Genomic DNA, 9,190 nt, shown 5'->3' with positions numbered 1-9,190 from the left:
CACCTTCTACCTAAAGGTCACAGGACATGCTCAGAAGCCTTTTCTTTCTCTGGTCTCCCTAAAGCTAGCCATTTTGCTTTTTCAGTCAAGTATTTTATTGTTGGGCTTGATTTAAATATTGAGCTGTAGGTTAACCTTGTATCCAAAAGCCTAAGGGTACATACTTAATTATGATTGACAAAATATTTGCATTATTCAAACACCTCTCTTACAGTTTAAAATCAGCATCTATCAGAAAATGACATAATTTATAAAGTAAACAGTGCTCACAGAAGTTAGAACTTAAGAACAATACGCAACCTGTAATGTAGTCATTCGTCTTAATGTTTTGTTCCTTTTTGTTAAATTGTCTAGGTACCTTGAGCCATACATTCACGAACCAATTTTCCCTAGATGTGGAAATCTGCAGATAATAGATACTGGTCTTAGAAAAATACACTGAGGAAAGAACAAAATAGCGATGTTATCTTTGAGCTATAATGTCACCACCAAAGCTCAACGCTAATTTTGCCTTTTGCAAGGAACCACAAAAATTAAAGCAAGGTGAGCTGAGAAGACCAACTGTATTACCCTCACTCACATATCAGCTTTGTGAAGTCAAGGTCCCAAGACGGCAGCTACAAGGGAAACTAGGTGGCTGTATCTTCAAGGTAGAAAAAGCACCCTACCGCGCGCTTGCTCTCAAAAGTTTGGGGTGCGCAGAAGAGCTGTTTACCAGTGTAGATGTTTTTCAGTTGTTCTAGAAAACTGTAGGGGTAAAATAACCAAGGCTTGATTGTCTGGGATAAGAGAGCCCTGATGTTTCTGGATCGTTTGAGTTAAACTCATAATACGAAGGGACAATGGCCCCAAGCCAACTGGAATAAGGAAGCCACCCCAGGGCGGGTCAACCACACCCTCAGAGCCACTCTACGGAAGGTCCCTTCCCACCAGAGATCTCCAATCACATTTTGATTCTCAAGGTTCAGGGGCATTTGGGTAAAGAAGGCAGGAACCAAACCAAATGGGCACAACCCAGGCACACCCAAAGTCTAAACCACTTCAGAACAGGATCAGTCCCGCCTACCCTCACCCCTAGGCTTAGGCAGGGCAACTGCTTTATCGTAGGTGGCAGCTGGCTGGACCAGAGAGAGAAAACGGGATGCAAATGAAAAGGGGAAGAAGTGGGGGAGGGGGCAGAACTCAGCAGTTTCTCTACTCTATGCCCCCCTTTCCTTGTGAAACAATCTCTATACTGCTACCCAATTGTGCCCCAGAATGTGTAGCTTCTAGTTCAACCTGAAACACTCTGGGGAAAGAGCCAGAAACTACTCCCAGCTGGCATCTGCTGTGGAGACAAAAAGAGCAGCTGCACAGGCTTGGCTGTCACAAGATTTACCCTGAAGACAAACAAGCCCATAGCCTATGGCTCATTTGGGGCTCACTGCAAAACCCTGTATCCTGTGTAGGTCCAGCAGGAAGTGGGGGATGCTCCCCAGCAGTCACTGCTGTCTCCACACGGCATCTGCAGACAGATATCCCGGATTGTCAAGGTTTTCATTAATGTCTATATATATGTTATATGTACATACACATATTTCATTAATATATATTATATATTTACAGATATCCAAAGACAACTTGTCATCTAAACGGCAACCCCTTCAGACAAGCTGGGAAGCAGTGGCCACCCCAGGTTTAATGTCTGAATTGACAAGAGACACCCGAATTCATGATTAACTTCTCTTAAGTGGACAACCTGGACTCTGCTGCTACCGACGTTCCAAAACCCTACTGAGGTTTGGAATGAGCAGACAGATGTTCTTTATTTCAATTTTTGCATCCATTAAGTCACTGCAATTTTATTTCTTCCAAAAGCTTCCCAACTGTCTTTTCATATTATTCTCTCTCCTCAAATGCCATCCTAGTGACCTTCCACTCAGAAGCCCCGTTCAGTCTGAATTCCTTAATCCACGTCAAGCCATCCACATCTTTTCCATCCCTAATGCACAAAATCTTCTCTCACTGAACTTTTCATTCTGGCAGAAAAGACACCTGGGTGAAGTGTGACAATGCCATTTTAGAAAAGATGAGTTGCCTGGGAACTTACACTGATACACTTGACTGTGAAATAGAAACGTATTTCTACTTTCATAGCTGACCACAAATATTGAGATTTAAACAGATAAAATTTTCTTTAAGCTAATTCTTACTAAAAAATGACCCCTAAACCAAAAATCCACTGGGACACTTTAAAGAAAGTCTATTTTCATTCATACAGTTAATATTAAATCATTCAAAATAATGGGCATACCTTACCCAATACCAGTGGGATAAGGGCTAGAAAGACCTCATCTTTTAGCAACGCTTCACACCCCACAGATTTAACTATCCAGAGAATTTATGATGGCTGCATTTGGAGTTGGGAGAATAATTGGACTCACTACCTAGGAATCCATCAGGCAAGCAGACAGCGATATTCCTCCCAATAATGTTTTTAAGGAAGTCTCGATATCACACCATTGTGGAATAACCATGTGGAGGAAGGCAAAGGGAATTTCTTGGATAACTTCCTGTCTGTCTCTTTTTAGCTATTCACACCTGTTGGACCACATTTGGGACTCAAATATTTAGGTGCAGTCCATAGACTAGCTCCCCAATTACCACCATCCTACTTCAAACCTATCTGTGTCCTTTATCATCATCCCCTTGTCCTGCTCTACAGAAGGACTTCTCCACACTGAAGCTATTCTGGACCCCTCTATCTCTGCCCTCTACTATCCCTGACCTGTTTTCCTCATGAGGAAAGCAGCCATGACCCACTTCTTATAGGTCGTGAGGCTCCAAGAAATGTGAGAAACACCTTATGAGCCAAACATCTTTAAGATGCTGTATCAAAGTTGGTCATTATTTCCACCAACTTTAACGCCAAGAGCCCATTTTTTCACTGGTTTCATGGATTCAGTCTATTTTCAATGTGTTTACATTTCTCTTACCTTAAAAGAAGGTCTATTGATAGTTTTTCTACCTTAAATAACTTTTTCTGAACTCACTATTCCTTCAAGACAACAAAGTCCCTCCTTTTCTGATTACCAAACAATTCCAACTTGGCCCACACTTACTGCTTTCCTTTCCCTTCTAATCGTTCCCTCTTCTTAGAGCCAGACTCTGTTAGAACCATGATGGTCCCAGGAGATTACCAATGATCATTCTATCAGGAGAAGCCTTTTCTTCACTCTCATCCTCTTCAAACTCTACAGAGCATTGGGCATTGTACACAATGTTTGGCCATTTACTAGCTATGTGACCTTGAAACCTGACTTAATATCATTTTCCAAGATATTACTTCTGAATCGTTTGTTACATGAGACACAGTCTTAATTGATGTTGACCCCCGTCCTCTGTCTCTACCTATCCATGTCCTGCTTCTTGACTAACCTCTTGCCTTCCTTGCCTTCTATTTATAAGCATTTTTCTGTTTCTTTCTGGCTGTCTTTCTCCTAAGCCATCACCATTCCCTTCTCCTTGGATCTACAAAACTAATATTTATAGAAGGACATCTATAAAAGTTCCTACTCTGGTTCTGTCAATAATTGGTTTCTAGTCTATAATACAAAACAAAATTAACAGACATTTTTAAGCTTTTCATCTCATTCACCCCACAATAAATCTTATCATTTCTTCTTTCAAAATATGTCCTGAATTAGCCTTTTTCTCTTTAGTCATACTGCCATTTATCTTTAAGTCCTCATCCCTTCAAGTCTAGATAACTATGAGCCTCTGGATCAATTTTCTCATCTATTTTTATTTTCTCCCTCTCTTCTTTCCAACCCTCTAAGCCAGTGGTTTCCAAATTACTAGTCTCAGGACTCACTCCTAAAAATTGAGGACTCTGAAGAGCTTTGGCATATGTGGGTTATGACTGTTGATATTTATCGTATTAGAAATTAAAAATAAGAACTTAAAAAAGTATGTTAATGCATTTTAAGTTAATAAAATTTATTGCATGTTAAATAACACTTTAAATAAAAAATTTTTCAATTTTAAAAGTTAAGAAGGGCCATTGTTTTAAATTTTGGAAATCTCTTTTTAATATGATTTAATCGAAGACAGCTGGATTCTCATGTCTGCTTCTGCCTTCAATCTATTCTGATATGTTCTTTTGGTTGAAGCGTGTGAAGAATTGTGGCCTCAGACAGATATGTAGTTGGGAAACGGAGGAATCTTTTCAGTTAATTCCAGATATTCTTTGATACTTCACCAAACTTGACAAGTACCTGGTTCTTAAAGGTTAGTTCTAATGTTGATTCTGAATCCATATCAATGAATTTTTTTTGTACTCTATTACAGTAAAATCCAATGGCCTATTTTATACTTTAAATAAACTTTTCTCCATGCAAGATTCTGTAACATCACATTTTGGGTCATTTTGAAAATACTGGTTTTATAGATTTTGCAAATGTTGACACATTATACAATACCAAAATATCACATTCATTAATGTGATATTCATTAATGTGATATCTCCACAGATCTCAATTAAAAAGTCCAGGGAAGCCATCAAGCTCAATGTGACAGATGCAAATTCCCCAAAATCTAATTTTCACTTGAAAGGTCAAATTTTATCATTGGCAACAAATCCTGACAGGTTTTTTTTTTTTTTTTAAATTGAAGAGACATGTTCATTTTGTTCCTTTTCTATACAATGTGTGTCAAATACTCAATTTCAAATAACCATGGTTTGTCAGTCATTCTTTCAAGTAAGTATGATGTTCCATTTAAAAAAAAAAAAAGGCTAGTTCAGCTTGCGATGTAAACAATCACACAAGTGCTTTTCCAGAGACAACCATCATCTTTCAAGATGCAAAAGTGCTTTATGTGGACTTCTCATTTCATCAGCACAGAATATTAAAAAGACGAGTATTCGTGGGTCAAGATTTATTAACATTTGCTATTTTCAGTGCTTTGAAAAGGACAGTCTTCAGTGAATTACTATTTTTTAAGCAAGTTGGTGGTGGCAGAAAATACCATCTGTGACCCTAAATAGCAGGTATCCCTACCTTGGTATGTACTAAGGCATCAGAAGTTTTACCAATAATTGCTTTTACACCATCAGTGCAAATGTCAATGCAAGAGAAATGGCAATGCCTTCTTAGTGTTATTATGAATAGAGTTTTGACCTCACAGACTCCTGCAAGGGTCCTGGGGATGCCTAGACATCCACGGCCTATACTTTGAGAACCTCTGCTTTAAGCACCCAATTGTATTAAATGCTCCTTTAAAAACAACTGTAACAAGCCATAGTCTCATACACATCTCATACTACTAAATGATCTCTCATCTTCCCTTCCCTTCTCAACTCCTTAAGGTCAAAAAGGGTTCTACCCTCACCAATTCCATTTACTTATCACCTACTTACAACAGACTTATTCACCCTCAAATTTTCCTGAAACTGCCCTGTTAGACAAAGAATTTTTTTTTTTTTTTTAAACAGTCCACTTTCTCTTTTGATATTCTTGTAGGTCAACCTTGCAAATACTCTGTCCTGGAAGGTAGAAAGTGCCAACTGTCATAAAAGACACAGAGAGGGAAAATTCATGGTTCTGAGATTCTGTGTGGTCTTGTGGGTTTTCCTCCTACCCCTTCGCTGGTGCTTCTCCTACCTTATTTCATAGCTCGTGAATAAAATACCAAAGTTTTCCAGATCTTTTCTCTCAATGACCTTGTCCCTAGTCTAACACACCTAGTCTCACCTAGTCTCATCATGTTCCTTCTAAGCAAATGGCTGCCCAGCTGACATCCTGAGCTCTTTCTTGAGCCCTCAACTGATTTTCCAATTGAGCATTGGAAGCTTTTGCTAGATGTTCCATCAACATCTCAAACTCAACATGCCTGAAACTAAACTCAAACCAAAATGGACGGTTTTCTTCCTCCAGTGCCCTCGTAATGTACTCTCAAACCCTTGAAGTCATCATCACTGTCTCTAACGGCTCCACGTCCTTATAGTCTCTCAGGAATCTTCCCATTCATCACCTCTTCTTTCCTGATCCTGTTCTAATTTGAGATTTTATTCTCTCACTTAACTACTGAAATAATTTTCTAGCCATTTTCCCTGATCTGAATCTCCTTCCTCACTCTATCCTATGCATTGTCGCCAGGTAAATCATAAGGCATAGCTCCAATTAATTCTTTCCTGGCTCAGCACCTCCATCTGCACAGCTTGGATTACTCAACACTATTCCCCTCTCCAACTTGTATTATAGTCACTCTGTATACAGGCCTTCAGTCTCCAACCAAGCTCTAAACCTCTGTGAAGAAAAGACCTATGCTTGATAACCCATCTCAAATAGCATCTAATGCAGGGCTTTTCATAGCATAGGACTGTAATTAATATTTATTCAAGGACATGCAGAATGAATAAATACTCTTACCTCTAGTCTCTTTTCACCAAATACACCAAGTATGACCCTGCTCTGTAATTTCATTTAACTAAAACTTTATTCAATCATTGGTCAAATAGTGTATCACCATTCTAAAAAGCTTAAAATTAAATAGCAGGAACAAAGTTATCTCTTGGAAAAGGAAGAGAAATTTGATCAGGGGAAAATGTAGTTATGTTTTCTTTCTTAAACTAAGTAGTGGGTAGACAAGTGCCAATATTCTTTATTCATTCTCTACATCTTTTTGAATGTCTGAAATAGAAACCAAAAACATAAGGCACTGGTACTTGATTATCTATCTAAAAAAGACTGGATTTCTCCTGATAAGAGTTTTGCATTTAATTATTCTGCTGTTTCATATGTGTTAGTTTTACCTGCTAACCCGACTGCCAGGGGAAAAGTTTCATCATATTTTGAGATTGATCTTTACCTGAGCAATGACTCACAAAATTAAAACTTTCTCACCCTTCCCCATCAAGTAGTTAATGATAGATTGCTCAAGTAGTTAATGATAGATTGAAGCAAACCTAAATAAATTATATTGCCCCTAATTCAAAGAAACGCAGCTGTGAATCCTATTCTAATTTAATAATCTTCTCTAATTTATCTGATTTTTTTATTTTTCCTTAAGGCAGAGGTATTGTTTTGTGGGTAAATGACATTTTCCCCCTGAACAAACCATTGGTTTAGCAATAGGAAGCTTATTTGTGAAGAACTTATTCTATGTGACACACAGTTTATTAGGACCATTTGACAGGAAAGAGGGGACTGTATTTTGTTTGAGTCTCTCATTAAGTCATTGTTTTGTTGTTGTTGTTGTTTTGCCAGAGTAGAAAATGCTTTTCAAAAATATTTTAAAACGCTGAATAAAGTAGAATGTCTGTCCCTAAAGGTGTATCCAAGGTGAACGCATGTTAACAGGTTATTTGCTTATGTTAAAAATGTTCATCTGCCCATATAACCCACTTCCCAGTTAAAATATTCAGATTACACGTAAATACAATTACTTACAAATTAATGAACAAATTCAAAGTGCTCATTGGTTTTATTTTATTTTGATTTAAATTTTAAACAGAGAACCAAGAATTAAGAATTTATGGAACTACACAACCATTAAAGCAAGGCGGTCTGGTCTGGGAAGGATGTTACAAACACTGAGGGATAACTTGATATTTCGCGAGTCTATGTGAAATTTCAAAAGCACTTCATAAGATGCTGTTTTCAATAGAGTTTGTTAGTCTGGTAAATACTGAAATCCTATTAATTGACAGTACCCAGAAAAGTGTCTCAGAGATTTTTTTTTAAAATGCCCAAAGGAAATATGGAAAGCATAAGCCCAAATTTTAAATTAAAACTTTAGTGAAAATGCTGATATGAAAATCTAGAAGTTGGGGTTTGTCCATCATGCGTCTGTACATGCTAGGGTTAAAAGTGAATTAAGTTTTAGTTCACCCCGGCCTCTCCTTTAGGTTCAATGACCTGGACATAAAATTTACACTTTAATATGGCAAACTTAATTAACCCCACTGAAATTTAAAGGATTCCATGGGAATTACAACACATCATCCTTTACTAATTATCAAGTTGAATTTTGTTAGGCAACCACCTGTAATCAACCAACAGATAACTCGACTGGGGCTTCCACCACCATCATGGCTATCTATACATGACCATGTGCCCACCAACATGAACTACACGTTCCTTTCTCGGACACCTAAAAAGGAGAAAATGTATCCTGTTTCTTAATTCTAGGTGAACCTTCTAGAAACTGCTCATCCATATTTGCAGCCCAGCTGAGACATAATTTCAGTCCCCATGGAGACTGATGATGCCAAATCCAAGAACTTGGGTGTCAGAAGTGAGTGTGCACGTGAACTGCAAGCTACACCAGCAATACTGATCATTAGATTTAAATTTAGCTGAGCTGGCAGCCAAACATAAGAATGCCTCCTGGCCCCAGGGAAGACAGCCCATTCCACCTGCCTCAGACGAGGGGAGGGAAGTTGATAACGGAACTATTTATAAGCTCTTTTCTTTACCCAATAGAAATTCTAAATTTCTCCCCAACCCCAACCCCAGGGGGAGTCATAAACTCAAAACAGGACCTCAACAATACTCTCTACTGGGGAAGAAGAGGTTAAGTAATGGAGTCTGAGCCAGCCAAAATGCCAGGGGTATAACCCCCCCAGGATTACAAAGCTTTGGGAATAGGGATGAAGATAAGGGCTAGCAGGCTTATTCTGAACCGGGCAGACAATCTGTAGATTCGACTACATATTCACTTCAGAGGAACAGGTTTTTATTTTCCTTTCGACACCCAGAATAGAAATGAGAGAACAGATCAACACGCAGACACCTTGCACACGTGAATTCACAACCAAGAGGGTCCTCATGGATGCGGGATGGCTATCCTAACCAGATACCACTGTGGACTCTCCCCTCTTCACCTCCAAACACTCAGCGCCCTGCCCCTCCTCAGCACAAATCCTAGTATGAACTTCTTACCTAAACCTAACAACAACTGGATGCCTGGACAGAGGGAAGGGAAGAGGGTGGAATCTCTCATGCCAAGAGGCAGCAACGGCACCTCTTTCCTGCTCCAGATGCCCACCTCCAGCCCCCATCTCATCTCCCACTCATCCTAAACTCCTCCTCCTGACTTTCATCTTTTGCTAATCCCTCCTTTCTCATCTTCGGCTTTATTTTCACCACCATTACCTGACTCCGTTCTCCTACCATGTCCTACTTCGTACCCACTCCCCATCACGCAT

The 9,190-nt window shown here is 39.0% G+C and overlaps 1 protein-coding gene across 12 annotated transcripts in view; it reads right to left on the bottom strand.

Moving 5' to 3' along the window:
• TANC1 (tetratricopeptide repeat, ankyrin repeat and coiled-coil containing 1) overlaps nt 1–9,190 on the bottom strand; it is a 215,529-nt gene that overhangs the window by 76,541 nt on the left and 129,798 nt on the right. The gene's annotated exons all lie outside the window — the stretch shown is intronic.

The sequence above is a fragment of the Pteropus alecto genome, unplaced genomic scaffold, assembly GCF_000325575.1.
Source record: "Pteropus alecto unplaced genomic scaffold, ASM32557v1 scaffold3, whole genome shotgun sequence".
Lineage (NCBI taxonomy): Eukaryota > Metazoa > Chordata > Mammalia > Chiroptera > Pteropodidae > Pteropus > Pteropus alecto.
The sequence above is the reverse complement of the archived record's forward strand: the minus strand, read 5'-3'. Positions and strand labels throughout refer to the sequence as shown.